General features: G+C 36.5%; 1 pseudogene; it reads left to right on the forward strand.

The window, feature by feature from the left end:
- Positions 1-7,901: 7,901 nt before the first annotated feature.
- On the forward strand, positions 7,902-13,205 carry LOC100946209 (annotated as a pseudogene).
- The last annotated feature ends 268 nt before the right edge of the window (positions 13,206-13,473 follow it).

Here is a 13,473-nt window from a genome sequence, read left to right on the forward strand (position 1 = left end):
TAAGAATTTAAGACAGCAAATATAGACAAATGTTCCTGGAGGTTTGCTTTTAAGGAAGCAGAGAAATGGGAGTGGTAGCCGAGGAAATGGAAATCAAAGTCAAATAAAGAGAATGTTTAAAATTAAAAAAAAAATGGTATATTTTTGCTCTTATGTATGGGCATATAGGTTGTTTCAAAAATTTCACACTGTCAATATTTCAGTGATTACCTTTTATGTTTGTGTATATTTGTGTGTTTTGTACTATATCAGGTAGCATTCCCAAAGATTGGGATTTTTAAGCTAAAGGAACTTTTATCTATCTATCTATCATCTACTTACTACCTACAGATTTAGTTAAACTAATACATGAATAAGTTCCAATTAGGTTAAAGAAAATATTTCATAATTGCAAAAAGAACAAACACTGTTTGCCTCACTAGTCCCAAGTGAATAAAGCAACATTACAACATTTCAATCCAGTTAAAAAATAAAACAAATAAAAGAAAAAAAAAAGAAGAAGAGAGAGAGAAAATAAAGAGCTAATGATTATGAAAAGAAATGAGAGGGTAATGATGAAAGGTAAGAAACATGGAAAAGTAAACTAGGATTGCCATTTCTGAACTTTTTTGTTGTTGTTGTTGTTTAACTTTTCCTTTATTGATTTTTTTCCTTTCTCTTTCTCACTTCCCCATTTCTATACCTTGCTAACTGGGATTTCTTCCAAAATGAACTATTTATACGAATCCTATCTTAATCAAACTTTGATAGTTGACCACAAATAGCAAATTGTAATTCACTTTTTTTGTCACAAATATACAAGTCATGACACAAAATAAGAATCTACTTGTAGTCTGCTCCTTCATAAGTTTTCAAGGGAACATACTTATTTGTAGAGGAGAACTTGGTCCCAATTTGGGAATGTTATAATGTGCATGGGATTAGAAAGGAGCAATCCATTTATTTCTTAAACCACTCAGGTATTTAGTGGTTTACATCAGAATTCAGATTCCCCCATGCTATATAAAAATCTTCCAAAATAATAGTGAAGTCTATTTGTGATGTTGTAAATCTTATGTTGGATATGTACATTTAACCTGTACAAAGTACTAAAACTGGGAGACTTGGTATTTTGAAGGGAATATAAAGGGAATTCTTTCAAAACCAAGAAAATAAAAACTTTTTGATTATGAAACTAATTTCTTTTAGTTGATGGACAAAGAGATAGAGAGACTGGTTTGATGCATATCATCTATAAGTCTTGGCATTATAAACATATATATTTTCCCAAAATTTCTCTGAGTCTCCCAAGAGTATTATTAATTCATTTGTATATCAGAATATTTTATGTTATTTTTGAGCTTAGTCTCACTCTGCTCACCCAAAGTTGAATTTTAGAAGTTTAACTTATAAAAAAGTTCTAATTCTATTCTCTTTTTACCTTTAGTATTTTGTAATACAGGCATTCCCTGAGTTACAAACATCTGACTTATGAATGAAGCCTATTATAGTAAGTCCCAGAGTTACAAACATCCAACTGATGTATGACTTGCATTTACAGAGGCTATTACAGGTAAGAGGTAGGTGTACCTGTTCCAACTTACAGACAAATTCAACTTCAGAACAAACCTACAGATCCTGTCTCATTCACCCAGGGGCTGCCTGTATTTATTTCTGTTAGATTACTTATTTCAACCACATTTGTGTGTTGATTTTTATGGCATTCAATGTTTTGTGCACTTCCTTTGAGATATTTAGCGTGTGGCATCATTTTTAGAGATCCTTGAGATGATTGCAAAGGCTGCTTGTTAGCCAATACTGTGGATTTTTTTGGCTTATATTTAAAAAAATATAAGCCAAATATAATTTAGTTAATGAATTAATTAATCCTTGTGACATTCTCCATGTCCCGCTCTACATCAAAAGCTTTTACGAAGTGTTGGTGAGACTTTAAATTATATAGCCATTATGGAAAACAGTGTGGCGGTTCTTCTTTAATATCATCTATACCCTTCTAATATATTCATATATTGTTTTTAACTCTACCATATACAAAAAGAGAATAGAAACAGCTAAAATTTTTAAAATGTCATGTATCTATGAGAGGTGCGACTAAATGTTATCTGATCTGTCATTAAGTAGTTAATCCAATGAAAGGATTTAAGAAGTTATAGATAATATCAAACATTCAGCAAAGAAAAAACAAAATTGAGTCAACCTATCAACCATATTTTGGAAGGAATTGTCATCAATGTCATGACCAGAAGAACTGTGCTATGTTGCCAGAAGAGAGCAAATCTGTCAGTTCAAAAGGAAGTGAGAAGATGATTTTTTTCACTTCTATTTTTTTTCCCTGACTGATAGAAAAAAAATCCAGAGTTTATGTCAAATGAAGAATTTTTTCCTCCTGTCTGAATCTGATTTTTCTGAGAACTGAAATCTGTTGTGCCCTATTTGATATTTATGCTTTTTTTTCCCTCTTGTCAGAGACCAACAAGTTTCAGGAAAAACTGCAAGAAACAGATGTGTGAGAACAACGGTTCCTAGACCACAGGAAGTGTGAGCCTAACAAGTAACGTGGAATGGGGGAGCTGACATGTGGAATTGTATCTTTTTTCATGTACTCTTTCATGTACTCCGTTTATTCTACATGAAGATAACATAACCAGTAGGTGGGTCTAGGAGATAATAGCTGCATCTCCACTCAAGTGGAACTTGGGTTTTGGTTAGGCATATCGACCTGCCCACCTGCTGTAGATTGTGGAATATGCTTCAAGCAGACTTCAAAGCACCAAAAACAATGTGCACATTTTCCATTAGCAACCCCTGCATATGAATAGAAATCTTCTCATTCAAGGGTACATAAATAGAAAAACTGGAAAAAACCATGGAAACTAAAGAAATGTACTGTCAGCTGCTTTACCACGTAAAAATCCACTGCCAAATCTTAAAATAAGAACACTTTATTATTTCTCATTATCTGTTCTTGACTAAATTCAGCTTTATAGATTTTGCCTGGGGCCTGACATCATTTAGGGGCTTGACTGGGTTGGAGTATCCAAGATAGCTCATCCACGTGTCTGGAAATTAATGCTAACTCTTCTTTCCCATGAGAAGTAACTCTACTTTAGTGGCTTGGTTCCATCTCTGGCTCTATAGATGGCCCTATATTCCTTGCCAGCAGTTGAATCTTAGTTATTATGGAAAACAGTATGGCTAAAGCCTGAATCAATGGGCTTTATACCATTGGTTATGGTAGACTAAGAAATGGCTTAATAAAAGTTACTTTAAGTACCTTCATTTTGTGGTTGTAGAAAACAACCTTCTTTCTGCACCTTTCCTTGGAGGGGCCTTGTTTGTTAAATACCATATAATCATGAGGGAAGCCAGCCTAAGTAGGAGCCCAAAAGAGACAAGTGCAGAAATAAAGTAACTGCAGAGAAACAGAACTAGAAAAACAGCGCTTGAATTTCCCCTACTTCTAGATACTTGGGAACGGAGCCACTACATCTGAGCCACTAATTAATGGTTTAAGCCAGTGTGGGCTAGACAAGGACTATTTGAGTTCTCAGTTGGTATTCTAAGAGTTTTGTATGTTTAAACACTTTTAGACTCCATTAAGAATGCTATGAAGTAAGTACTGTTTTAATGGTGAGGATTATGAGGAAAAAAAATTTAGTAACCTGTAGTACTCATGACTACAGAGCCCATGTTTTATTATGTGTAATTTAATGAAAACACGTTTGAAATTGATGAATGGAGAAATACTCTTAGATTTTTAGTACTGGTAAAATAGATTCAAGAGGAAGGGGAAAACTTGGACAGACTAATAATTATAGAGAGAATTTGCAATTACTAAATTTGTATTGCTTTCGGATGATTTCAGTGGTGAGTTATAGGAAACAATCTATTTTTAAAAGCTACCTAATGGATGTTATGTTATAATGATATTGTTACCAAAACTGACATCATATAATGTCTTCCTATTTCAGAAATGTAGCTACAAGTATGCTAAATGAAATATATTCAAATTATATTCAACTTTATATTTAAATGAATTATGTGCCAGGACCGATGACAAATTTTCTTTCCTCTATTTAGGTTATAAATTGACACAACCTAGCTATTATTTTGTGTTAAACTAGATTTCCAGTTTTAAGATCACCTGCTTACATTTTTAAAATGTAATTCACCTTGATCTTGGGTGATATATCCCAATGCTGTAGCTATGGTCAATCAACTAATGATAAAGCACGGCACTTGACGACACAACAGAAAAGGGATGTGTAATAACAAAGGGAAATTTTTGTCTCCTGGCAAGAAATTCTGCAGCTTCCCACTGGTCCAAGAGTAGGACCCTTATCCTGAATTTCAGTAAATGGTATAATTCCAATGGGGATAGAATATAAAGAGGGAAAACCTGCACATTCTATGCATATCATTATATGCCATATGAATGATTCAGAAATAGATTGAAGGGCCACCAAATGGAAATGACTTACTATTCCAAATATAATCATTTAGATTCAAAATTTTCTTTAGCTATGCTACTTTTTAATGTGGGAATTTTATGAAAATGCTATATACTTTAATATTTGAGTCAAACAAAAATGAATTTTAGGGAAATACCTAGGAAATTTTCTTGGTATATATCACTGTGCATTGTAATTAATTATAGAATGATGAACAGTTGTTAATTACTCTTCTAAGATCATGGTTTAGTTTTTTGTCAGTTTTTTTTTTTTTTTTGAGATAGAGTCTCAGTCTACTACCGTGGGTAGGGAGAGTGTCATAGTGTCATCATAACTCACACCAAACAGAAACTCTTGGGCTCAAGTGGTCCTCTTGCCTCAGCCTCCCGAGTAGCTGGGACTATAGGCACCCTACCATGCCGATCTAGTTTTTCTATTTTTTGGTAGAGACAGGGTCTTTCTCTTGCTCAGGCTGGTCTCAGACTCCTGAACTCAAGCAATCTACTTGCCTCAATCTCCCAGAGTGCTAGGATTACAGGCGTGTGTCACTTGCACCCGGACCAAGATTGTGGTTTAAACTATTTTTCACTATCTTGTTACAAGTGTTAAAAGGGTCACTGTCAAAAGTCTTGTGAAGCCAAGATATGACATATGTGACTTCATTTGTTCCTCTGCACTTGGAAGTCTGTCACTAGGTAAAAGCAAATTTCATTTGACTTACATGATTTATTATCTGCCGAGGTGGTTCCAACCACTCCTCCTGTTACAAATTGCTTGCTGGGGGATTCCACAAAGATATTGAAATTAAAGAAAACTGTTCCTTAATTTTGAAAGTATTATATCTTGCTTTACTCTTCAACTGCTTACCTTACAACCCCCTCACCCTCTTAGAAAAGAGAGGTATATTTGACTTGTGCCAGTTTCAGATTATTGGGCTATGATACCTCAAAACACACATAGCTCACAGCAGTTATAATTTTAGTAAACTCCTGTTGGCCTTCCATATCCTTGGGGTTTTGGTTTCAGGACTCCCTCAGATACCACAATCCATGGACGCTCAAGTTCCTCGTATAAAATGATGGACCGTGGTATTTAGTTAAGCTAAGTCATTTATCATCAATAGTTCATATTTCAAAATATCTGGGTTTTTTAACTAATTTTGGACCACCTTGATCTGTATTTTATTATATCATAGATGTTTAGCACAAATTTATCTTTTGTTTGTAATGGTGATTGATTTTGGGTAGTTGTTTTTGAAAAGCAGTTGAAAGTGTTTCTAAAATTTTAGACTACATAAAAACAAATTCATTGTTGCTATCCTCACCCACCTACCTTGACTCAAAGGAGTGGTCATGTTTAAATATATGCAAAATTATTAAAGTAGCAGAATTTTTGGATGCAAAGATGATTGTCTTCTTTGGTGTTTCTTACTCCGATTTCAATTCTTGAAACTTGTCCTAATGCCTCAGATGAATATTTGTTTTCCTCCTTCTCTTTCTCTCTTTCCTTTTGGCCTCCTCTTCTACTTTCTCCCTCTTTTTCCCTACTTTTTTTCTCCTTTGTAATACACTGGTCAGTGTAATATAAATGTCTGACATAAATATAACATATTTTAATATTTATTAGCACTTCTGTTGTCATTTTTTATGATTCTATTGACATTTTTCATGTTGGCATATTCAGTAAATTTGTCATCATTCAAAGATTTCCTATTTATGAAATACAAACTTTTGATGTCTTTGTTTTTCTTAATAAACTCAATTATGATAGAATAATTCTTTTTTTTTTTTTTTGGCCGGGGCCAGGTTTGAACCCTGCACATCTAGTATATGGGGCTGATGTCCTACTTCTTTGAGCCACAGGTGCCACCTGTGGCTAATAATAATTCTTATTATTCTAATATTAAATCATATTGAATTTATCTTATATTAAATGTATTTAATCTCTAAATATATGCTAAATGATATCTATTATTTTCTACCCAGTCTTCAATAGACTTAGAGAAACATGCAACTTGTTTCCATAAGGCTTGTAGACAATTTCTCTTTACATTTTTACAAAGCATGTGAAACCAATACTCGTCATCTTTTATCATAGAATTATGAATGTAGTAAGTTATTGATACATGAGGTGAGAGCATAATTTAATAATATAGATTATTGAATGTGTATAATCTATTATGTAAACTAATCAGGGTAGGGAAGAAAGTTTCATGCAAAACTTGACAATTTGAAGTGATTAGCTATGTAAAGAATAGAACCAGAAAATTCTGAAAAATGGCCTTACCTCATGTATGAAGCTGTCTGTGGCTATTAGCTCCTTCTGCTTGACTTGGAGTCCCAAGCATTTTAGAGCTATGGGTAGATGTGGAGACAAACCTAATGACAGTAAAGATAAAGATAACACACATAACTATATTATATGAAATGTGTTATATATATATTTGTGTAATGATTCTCTAAATATAAACCAGCATGCACTGAAACTCTACACCACCTAAATTCTATCACAAAATAGGTTTGGGAATCAGACAGAATGTATTTACAGCTAGTGCCACCCACCCGCAACAGACAAGATGGAGCCATTCCCAGCTCCATCTTATCTGTTCCAGTAAAGTAAACCAGAAACAGAAGTATTTAAATACTGCTAGCACATTAATGTCAGGATTATTGCTTCAAAGGAAACAGAGATAATTGACAGTAATGTAAGGATTGTCTAAGGTGTCTCTGGAAGCAAAACATTCTCATCCTTCTGGCAAGGTGTGCTTTACTCCTAGGGGATCAGTGAGGAAGGTGACTGTAAACCTGAGGATGGGGCAACTGAACTAGGACCAGAAACAATAACCATCTTTCTGTGCCCAGGAATAGAACACATCGCTGCTCCCCTTTAGAGGGGGAAAGCTTGGGCAGAAGAAAGCCTTTAGTGGTAGAAGGTTAAGATAGATTAGATGGCCTGACAAATGGCTTCAGGGGAAATCATGGGACCTTATAAGGGGAAGCAGACAGGACACCAAAATGTGCAGTGCCTTTCCTCCTGAGTATATTGGGGAATGGGTTAAGAGTAAGTAAGTTCCTTCCTTTGCTTTTCCTACTCAATAACTTACCTCTGTTAAATTTTTTGACCCCTCAGTAAAAGAAGGAAAGATAAAACCTTTAGATACCATTGTTTGTCTCAGAATTTAGTACAAGGAAAATACCATAGTTTTCCATACACACCATGTATGATGTGTGCTTTTTTGTACAAATTTTTGAGGGAAAAATAAGGATGTGCATTATGCGTGGGTAGTATATGGTTCAGGACAGGGGAGCCCAGGGAAGCCGTGCTTTCCTGCCTGGGCCCATCGGGCATTCAGGGTTCAGGAGGACCTGGGGTCCAGTGGGAGCAGGCCAGAGAGGCCTCTTCTGAGCAGCGTGACAGGGAGGAGGCTGGGTGGGGCAGGCAAGGTGCGCCATGGCTGTGGGAGGTGAGGGCCCAGGTCCAAGGGCTAGCCACATGGGACCTACATGGGCTCCAGGGGCTACCTGCTGCCCACAAGCCAAGTGGCTTCAGAAACTCCTGCCTCACCAGCTGTGTGCATGGCATCTGGGCCACAGCTCTTGGTGTGGTGGGGAAGGGAGGGCTCCCAGAAAGGAGGGAAGGGACAGCCTTCACAGCATGGGTGGCCACAGAGGGCAGTGAAATCTGTACATTTAACAGGGGAAGCCCTCCTTAGATGTATCTCTCCTAGCTGAGAACCATTTACTAGAGATGTGTTTTCCTGAAAGTTTGGGTCAAAAACATGGGTGTGCGTTATACACAGGAGTGTTATACATGGAAAACTATGGATAATAGCAACTGCTTTCTTATCATCATTAGGGGCTGGTATTTCCCAGCCCATATATTTCTGGGCATTCTCCATTCATATACATCTTGGCTGGCAGAAATTAAAATTAAGTAACTTACCTAGAAAGGGAATTTGTAATGCTGTCAGTAACTCTTGAAACTGGCTTATTTCACTTAACATGATCACCACGAGTTTCATCCACATTGTAGCCTGGTCAGAATTCCCCTCCCTTTAAGCCTGAATGATACTCCACTGTATGCCTATAGCACATTTTGCTCCTCTATCCGTCCATTGTTAGACACTTGAGTTGCCTCCACCTTTGGCTCTTGTGACTAGTGTTGCTGTAAACACGGGTGCACGAATTTCTCTTCAAGATTTTGCTTTCAATTCATGGGGGAGGAGGGTGTGAGTTAAATTGCTGAATCATATGGCAATTCTATTTTTTTATTTTTTGTTTTCCATAGTAGTTATACTATTTTACATTCCCACTAACAGTGCTTACTTGTTTCAATTTCTTCTAATCCTCAAAGATACTTGTTATTTCTTTTTTTTTTTACTCTACTTTGAGTTTACTGATTCTTTCTCTGTATATAATGCATACATAATATAGTATTCATTCTTTCATATTATATATGTAGTATATTTTTATATTTTAGCATTAATTCTTTGTTACATTTTTATTTTATTATTATTATTATTATTTATTTTTTTTTTTGGCAGTTTTTGGCCAAGGCTGGGTTTCAACCTGCCACCTCCGGCATATGGGGCCGGTGCCTTACTCCTTTCAGACACAGGTGCCGCCCCCTTTGTTACATTTTTAAAAACATTTTAATTTAGCTCTTATCTTTTAACTCTGTATATTATTGTAATTTATAGTTATGTATATTTCATTTTAGTCATTTTAATCTTTTTTATAAAAGAAAAAAGGTTTGGATTTACTTAGAAACATTTGTAACAACTTCAAAATTACTTTTTAAAACCCTCATATATTTAACTATCACTTTTTGTAAAACTTGGGCATTGACACCTCCTTTTTGTTCAGCACCTGAAGACATTGTGCCACTTCCTTTGGGCTTCTCTTGTTTCCAGGGAGGTGTCGTTTCTCTTTTCATTGCATTTATGAGTTTTTGTTTGTATTTAGATTTCAAAAGTTTAACTACTAAGTACATTGACATAGATTTCTATGGGTTTTTTCTGATTGGGGTTGGCTCAGCTTTCTGAAGGCATTATTCCCTCGAGAACTTTCCTGTCCCACTGCTTCCTCCTTTGCTTTTGCTCCTCTGGTGATGAGAATGTTAGATCTTTAGTTTCAGTTCCACCAATCCCTGAGACTGTATTCATTTTTCCCATTTATATTGTCTCTGTTGTTTAGATAGGGTAGTTTCTACTTTGAGTTTACTGATTCTTTCTCTGTCCTCTCCTTTTAGCCACTAAGCCCATCTGCTTTTTTAAATTTTGGCTTTTATATTTTTGAATTCTAAAATTTTGATTTTTTGCATGTACTTCTTTTTCTTTGTGGACACTATACTTTGTTAGGTGTCTCAAGCCCTGTTTGTGATTGTTTGTGCAACCATTTTTATGATGGCTGATTTAAAATAACTTTCGGACAGCTCTCACATCTGTGCTGTCTGGTTGATTGCCTTTTCTCTTTCAAATTGAGAATTTCCTGGTTCTTGGTATGGCAAGTGATTTTTAATAGAAACTCATTTTGGATATTGAGCTACAAGACTCCAGATCTTATTTCAACTTTTCTTTTAATAGGTCTTCTCCAGCACCACTCTTATGAGAAAGAGGAGTAGTGCCTCATTGCTACTATATGGGGGTAGCAATTTCCCACTACCCCTAGTTGTCACCTAGGAGGGAGGGCGATACTCCTCATTATTTGGGGGTGGGAGTGAAAATTCAGGCTTCCTAAGAGACTACCAGGGATACCACCCTGGCAAGAAGGGCAGGGTACTTTTACCCACATAAACTCCACTGAACCAGAATGGTGGTGGTAGGGGGTAGCCTTATAGTGAGCAGTGGTGAAAGTTTTGACTTGGCTTTCTGTGGTGCCATCTCAGCACGGAGGGAAAGGAAGCTGATTAAACTGAGAAGGATGGCTATTCAGGTCCTCCTTTTGGTCTCTTCTGACCCTGTGAGGATGGAACTATGCCACTATGCCCAGTTCCCTCCTCGCCCTTCTCTGACACCAGCCCACAGGGTGTGTAGGGGTGCATCCTTACAGCCTCACAAGGGTGGGGTTCTTCCCCATTTGGACTTCCCAGACATGGGAAGGGATAGGGTCATAGTTCTTTCTTTTCTTTTTTTTTTTTTTCCTTTCTCTTCCCTTTGTCTAGAATAGAGTGGTTATTGTCTAAAATTTTTTTCTTGCTAGGTCTCCTCTTCCCTGATCCTTTGGTTAGTAAATAAGAATTTTCTAGGGGCTTTGTTGGTCTGGGACTGTTGGCAATTCTAGGTTAATGACTTCTAGGATATGTGAGGCAAAAAAAAGGTAATTTCCAGGGATACTGGTGTCATGTCACTCTGGATCCTGAGGTCCCTAGCCCATTTCTTCTCTTCCTACTTCAGAATATTATGTTCATTTATAATTTCCAGTGTATACTGAAGGCATAAAAGAAACTAAAGTTAGTTCTTACTTTTTGTGGTCATTACATTCTATAAAATCATTGCAAACACTGAATTAGCAAATATTGAACCAGTGTCCCTAGGAGAAGGATCTGGAGACCCTCTAGTCACGCGATTGTTACAAATTGGTTAATAACCTTGTTTTATATGTCAAGATACCTTATTTAAATGATACTATGATTCATTAGCATTGAATTCCTGGCCAACATTGACAGCACAGCCTGAATGAAGCTTATCTGTCATGTGCATTTTCCGTAGCAGGTGCATCACGGCCTTCTTGCACTTAGGTCATTAGATGGCATCATGCCAATCATTAGCAAAACACTTAAAAACTGAAATATGTGTCACTAAATAGAATTTGAAAAGGACACATGCTTACTGTAGGAGAGCTGAAACAAGCTAGAGCAACTTTGTATTTGACACTAGCTGAGAACTAAGACATTGGGTGACTTGAATTTCTAATTGCTCTGCACATGGCTGTGGATGGCAGTAAAAGCACCACTATGAATGGAGCTGCAGGTTGTGCTGCAGACACGGCCAATCCAAGAACACTCTATAAATAGCCAGTCCCCAAAACAGCACAGACAAGGTGCCAAGAAACTTTGATTACTGGAAACCTCAATCTACTTTCATGCACAGCAGACCCCATGCTCTAGCAGCATAAGTATGCTCACCAGGTCAAAGGCCAAGGGTAGGCTGGGGTTCAAATCAAGGCTTAGGATATAGCTGTGGCTACAGTTCCATCCTCAATTCTGACTTCAGATCATGCTCCCACAGGTGCCGAGGCCACTACGAAGTCCCCGCAGTAGGGGTTATTATCAGCAATCTTTTGATGCTACACCAAAACTCACCAAGGTAGTTTCTTTTCTTTCTTTCTTTCTTTTTTTTTTAATTAAATCATAGCTGTGTACATTAATACTATCATTGGGTACAGTGTGTTGTTTCTATATACAGTTTGAAATACTTTCATCCATCTGGTTAACATAGCCTTCATGTCATTTGCTTAGTTTCTTAAAGGTCAGTTGCCATATAGAATCTTAAACCAAACTAATGGGCATTTTTATTCTGTTTCATTAAATATATATTGATCTATCTTGCACTTTTTTCTTTACTAAATCATAACTGTGTACATTAATCCACTTATGGGGCACACTCTGCTGATTTGCTAAACAATGTGGAATGCTTACATCCAACTGACTAGCATAACCATCTTGCTTACTTATTGTTGTGGTAAGACATTTATATTCTATTCTTAACAGTTTTCAAATGTACCATTGCATTATGCACATTAGATGAGGTCCCATCAAATACTCTCCCTTCTCCTGGCCTCCCCTTTCCCCTCCCCTCTTTCTCCTTTTCCCTCCTTCTTTCTGGACTATTTATGTTGTATCATTCATATGAAAGTGTAGGTGATTATATACTGATTTCATAGTAGTATTGAATACATTGGATACTTTTTCTTCCACTCTTGAGATACTTTACTAAGAAGAATATGTTCCAGCTCTATCCAGGTAAATGTAAAAGATGTAAAGTCTCCATCTTTTTTGACGGCTGCACTTTGAAGAGAACTTTTACCCATGGATGATATTATAAAGTAACTATTTTATCACTTGAATAGTATTTGGTACACTGAAATATGTAGGTCTTTCAAATGCTGACCCATTCCTTTAAAAATATCCACACATTGCCTTTTGCTTCATCTACTCTGAGAATGATCGTTCTCAGCAATCAGACTGAGACATCACTCTGAAGGGATGCAGTTATTGTGAAGGGTCCAAGAGGAACCCTGCAGAGGGAATTCACCCTCATCAATGTGGAACCCATCTCCTTGGAAACAAAAAGAAGAGACTGCAGTTGCCACCTGGTGAGGCAATAGTAAGGAACTGGCTATTGTTGGCACTATTTGTAGTCAGATACAGAACATGATCAAGGGCATTACACTGGGCTTCTATTACAAGACAAGGTCTGTATATGCTCACTTCCCCATCAACATTGTTATCCAGGAGAATGGGTCTCTTGTTGAAATGTGAAATTTCTTCTGTGAAAAATGCATCCACAGGGTTTGGATGAAGCCAGGTGTTGCTTGTTAAGTATCTCAAGCTCAGAAATGTGAGTTAATTCCTGAAGGGAATGACATTGAGCTTGTTTCAAATTCAGTTGCTAAGATTCAGCAAGCCGCAACAGTTAAAAACAAGGAAATCAGAAAAGTTTTGGATGGTATTTATGTTCCTGAAAAAGGAACACTTTGGCAGGCTGATAAGGAAAATCTAAGAGTTGTCCAGCTGCATCAAGCTACCAGGTGATTCCTAAGACCTATTTGTAATTTTAATGATGCAATATAAGACCTATTTATTTGGGAAACAAAAATATCCACAAATTGATTTTGTTAATATCACTACTAATCTCATGAGAAAATTGGGAACCTACCTTTAGCTTGAGATCTTGTACTTTATTAATAGTAATGAATATTATTAGTTGTTTTTCTTGAGGTAAAAGGTTACTTGGTTCATTTTGGAGAAGATGTCTGCCAATACCAAAGTGTGAATAACTATTGCTATTTTTATTCCATGA

Source organism: Otolemur garnettii, unplaced genomic scaffold (genome assembly GCF_000181295.1).
Source record: "Otolemur garnettii isolate 467f Iridium unplaced genomic scaffold, OtoGar3 scaffold00048, whole genome shotgun sequence".
Classification (NCBI taxonomy): Eukaryota; Metazoa; Chordata; class Mammalia; order Primates; family Galagidae; genus Otolemur; species Otolemur garnettii.